Source organism: Nelusetta ayraudi, unplaced genomic scaffold (genome assembly GCF_046127955.1).
Source record: "Nelusetta ayraudi isolate G7.1 ecotype Tasmania unplaced genomic scaffold, CSIRO-AGI_Nayr_v1 ptg000194l, whole genome shotgun sequence".
In the NCBI taxonomy this organism is placed as follows: Eukaryota; Metazoa; Chordata; class Actinopteri; order Tetraodontiformes; family Monacanthidae; genus Nelusetta; species Nelusetta ayraudi.
Genome location: NW_027466243.1, coordinates 427501 through 432390, shown reverse-complemented (window position 1 = coordinate 432390; position 4890 = coordinate 427501).

The following is a 4890-nucleotide window of genomic DNA, read 5'->3' as shown; positions in this document are numbered from 1 at the left end:
TGTTTAATCTCTCTCGCACTCTGATACAATGTACTGACAAATATAACATACAAATATGATATATGATCGAATTTGTCATTCGGTTTTTATTTTGAAATTAGTTTATTTTGAAAATTCACCGGATTTTCTCGTTTTTATTGAGCGACTTCCTGTACTGTAGACGAGGATCGCTCGTGGCTCGCGCACGGAATAGAGCAGACGCCGAAACAACAAATGCATGCCGCGAGCCGCGCAACCACCACATTGATTAACGTGGGCGCCGAATGGAAGCGCTCGGCGGCGCTTCGTGGCGCTTCCGCGTCCAGTGTGAACCGGGCGTTACGTCGCTCGGAAAAACGTGTCGCCTGAGCCTCCGCCCCCTCCGTGCCCATTGGCGGAGGGAGGGCTCATTGAAAAAAAAAAAAAAAAATCGGTGTTCCTTCGGCGCGCCTGGGAAACTCTGAAATTATGAATAACTTAAGCTCGTTTTTGTCCCATTTGCCTGCATCAGCCCGTCATGATATTGTTAAATTAATTGAGAGCCACCCACTATTGTTTTCTGACCACCCCCGCTGTAGAATAGCATAGAAGTAGAGGGACATGCCACAACTAAGCAGCACGCACACAGAGTCATTATTGGGAAGTTAAGAAAGAAGCTTTGGCTCTCCTTCTGACAGTGCTCATCTTGATGTTAATTTGGGGTCAGGTTTTTACAGACTATAATGCCCTCGTAGATGCGGTGGTCTCTGCCCCTGCAAGACTTCAATCTCCAGATTTGCCACAGGAAGGGGGGTTGATAATGTGTTGGCAGATGCATTACGATGTGGACTAGCTGCGGAATTCTTATTTTGGGGGAACTGAGCTGTTTTTCTTGTTTAGTTTTGTTTGTCGGTATGTTAATAGGGTTTAGTTCTTAAGGGAGGGGGTGATATGACCCACAGGTGGGTCTAGATGCCTCTATGTTTGTGTGTGTGTGTGTGTGTGTGTGTGTGTGTGTGTGTGTGTGAGAGAGTGGATGACGCCTTGCAGGTGCGGTCCTGGATGTCGGCTGCTGATTGGACGCGCCACGGCTGAGAAGGAGGAGCAGTTGAGCCAGCCTGACGGTCATCCCTCCTCCGCTCCCAACTCTGCAGTTTGTCACTTCTGAAATGGTGTTAGAGCACACAGCCGTAGGGGTGGGCTGCCATTTTCTTTGTCCCCTCTTTTCTCCTGTTTAATAAGTATGTAGGGAGGTTAGCCTTTCTGTATTTGGGTTCTCTTTCTTTCTTTAGTTAGTTCTTAAGGCGAGCTAGTTGGAGTTTGGTTTATTATTTTGGCCTGGGCCCACCCTGAAGCCTTTGCTGCCCACCGGTTAAGTTGTTTTGTTTATTTCATTTACTGATTAATAAAATGTTTTTTGTTGAAACTGCCAACTGCAGTGAAAAATTAATGAGGCTTGGGAGTGGGGGAAGGTGTCCCACATGTTGCGTCTCGGTCCCCCTCGACGGGACGTAACACGGAGTTTTCGCCGTGACAGAAGGTTGAGCTCCTACCGTGTTAGAGGTGACGTCGTCACGTTAGCCTGTTCCATCCCTGCTAAATTCTTTAAAGAACTACCATTAGTAAACTTTTAAATTATAATACGCTCTACACTAATTGTAATTTCCTGCCCGTGGTTCTATATTGCAACAGTTGACGGCTCATATCAGCAGATAAGCAGCAACAATCTGGGCATTGCGGGTGATTCATAAATATGTCATTTCTTATTAATTAGCCCATAAGTGTTGTACACCAGTGTGACACCAAATGCTTGTTGCTGACAGCAGTGAAGAAATGACACTCTAGTGGTTCTGCACATTAGTATAAATAGAGTGATTCTCTATCATTACATCACAGGACGGCGGCACTCTGACAGATTCCATGAACCTGGACACTGATGATCCAGACTCCGGTCCAGATGACACAACAGGCCACAGTGGAAACGGGTCAGAGCATGGACTGGCTGCTGAAAGGATACAGGTAGGTGGCGCTGTCATCCCAAGTTGTGTGGTGTGGAGGATCAGGGCCAAAGTTCCAGATGCTCACAGATGTGACTGTGGATTCAGGAGGAGTGTTTGAAGGCTGGACTCCCAACAATGATTGGCTGCTGAGGACCTCTCAATCACAATCAGGTTTTTTAGTGGCTGTGAGACTGAAAGTGAGTGAACATCATTAAATAAAGAGATCCTGCAGGGTCCCTATTTGACTAGTACACTGCTAGGTTTGCTGCTTCGTTTTTGCCAAGGCCCTGTAGCATTCATGACTGACATTGAGGGAACGTTTCATCAAGTAAGAGTTTCCAACCAGGATGTAAACTTCTTACGCTTCCTCTGGTGGCCAGATGGGGACATTACAAAGGACCAACAAGAGCACAGGATGCTGGTCCACATCTTTGGGGCAGTGTCATCCCCAAGCTGTGCTTCATTCGACGACAATCAGCATGACTTCCCAGCCGAGGTTATAAACACTGTTGGTCAAAATTTCTACGTGGATGATTGTCTAAAGGCCGTCAGCACGGTGGAACAAGCAATACATCTGTACCAGCAGCTAACAGACCTGTGCGGTAGAGGTGGATTTAAGCTCAATAAGTGGGTGAGCAATCATCGCTCGGTGCTGGCCGCCATTCCTGAAGAGCAGAGAGCTAAAGAGGTAAAAACACTTAACCTTGACAGAGACCAGCTCCCTATGGAGAGGGCCCTTGGAGCTCAGTTGGATGTACAGCAAGATACATTCACATTCAGCATCAGAACCAAGCTGGGATGGGATGAGGAAATCCCTCAGGTCATGGTACATCCCATATATAGTTTTTCAAGCGCCAAACTACAACAAAGGAACTCATCTATAACAAATCTACAACCTTGTAAGGGCAAAACCTACTTGTTTTAATTCTGATTAATAAACTAAAGCTTATTCGATTATCATTATGTTGTTTTTTTTAAACGCTCATACAAAACAAAAAAAGTGGAGGGAGAGTAGTCTGAATTGGGTTCTGGAGCATTGCTCTACCTCATCCATCGCACTCATTAGTGTCACATCCACTTGTCGTGCATCATTTCCCCCAACAAGCTTCTCCTGTTAGACCTTCCCCGAGGTGGTTGGTGGGGTGACGAGCACCCAGCACGTGACCTCTACGACGAGTTTCTACCCACGGAAGTGCCATAGGAAGACACGGATTAAATAGTATGGCTTGTCCACCAGAAGGCTGTATTATGGTGTACATAATATAAAACTTCGGCCCAGTTCTGCTTGTATTGCAATGGTTGCTGTTCCTGAAGTTTCATTTTTCGTCCCTTTTTATTTTTTACATCCATGTTTGTGATGGAATAGTATTGTGAATCGCTAGCTCGCATTGCATGCTGGGAAACAGCGTCACTCAAGGAAGTTTTGGCTTCGCTGACACGGTCCTGAAGGGAAGTGGGTTTTAGTGCACTGGAATGGGATGAATGTGTTCAATCAAGCAGTACAAACCTGATTAATTGTCTTAATACTTGACTTGGAATGGCCATATTGTTTAGGATTACAATTAGATGACAACTTCTTCACAATATTTGCAACTATTCAGTTTGACCAGCAGGTGTCAGTAGAAGACGAAATTTCATGTTGACTATTTCCTAATGGAAGTGCTCTCTTTACGTTGGATTTTTCTCATAATTATTTGAAGTGTAGGCCTGTATCTGCACACAATTTGGAATTCGTCCCAGCGCCCTGAGCTGTAAATTTGGACGGTGTAAAATGAAAATGGCCATCTGCAGCAGAATGAAAGTGAGATTGCATTGTCCAGGTAGGAGGACAGCAGTCAGTCATGTTTCACCTCCAGTCAACACACAGTGGTTCACATGAAGGTCCAAGAGGCCTACAGACCTACACTGAGTCTGGACGTGGCAGTACAGTTGGATCATTGTCTTTGTTGTGTTGTTTGGTCATTGTGATCCAATGTAATGTGAGAGAAGGACGAGTGCAGTTATATTGGAGTGAGTTTTTTAGAGTGTAATAGAAGTTATAATGCAGAGTCTGTTTTTATGAAATGTTCTATCACCTGGCATCCATCCATCCATCCATCCATCCATCCATCTTCTACTGCCGTATCCGGAGTCAGGTCTCGGGGGCAGCAGCCTCAGCAGAGACCCCCAGACTTCCCTGGACCCAGTCACCTCCTCCAGCTCCTCCAGTGGGACCCCAAGGCTTCCCGGTCCAGCCCAGAGACCTGGTCAGCACCACTGTGACTCCCTGAGTCCCTGCTGCTCAGGTGAGGCTTCAAAGATCTGGCTGCACCTGATTGGACGGTCGTGGAGGATCTCCTTGGTCTTCTTGGTCTTCTTGGTCTCCAGCTGTTTGACCTCATGCTCTCTGTTGACCTCCTCACTCAGTCCCTCAGTGATGTAGAGCTCAGTGTAGATGCTGTTGAGGAGAGTTTGACTTCCTGTTTCTTCACCTTCAGTCACACGTTCACATCTCCTCTCCAGACTGATCTTCTGCTGCTGTAGAAGCTCCTGCAGACCACCAACCTCTGGAGCTGAGAGAAGGTTGGAGAAGAAAACATCAGTGTGACAGTGTGAGCATCATTTTCTGTCCACGACTTGAAGCTGAAAGCATCCAAACTCCATTTTTCAGCTGATGTGGTGAAGCTGCTGTTGTCTGACTGTTTGCTCTAAATGTCCTCCAGTGGATCTTCTGACTGGAGGTCCTGACCACGGTTATAATAGTTAACGAAAACGAACAAAATAACGAAAACTTAAATTGAAAGAAACAATTGTCACGTTCCCAGGGGTTAGGATTTTGGTACCTGCCTCGTTGGGGTTCGAAGCGAGCAGAGCTGAGACCATAAGGGTGACGTAGCAACGTTCAGGACACTGATTGGCCAAAGGCAGTCTTTCACGAAAGACCAAAACCGCC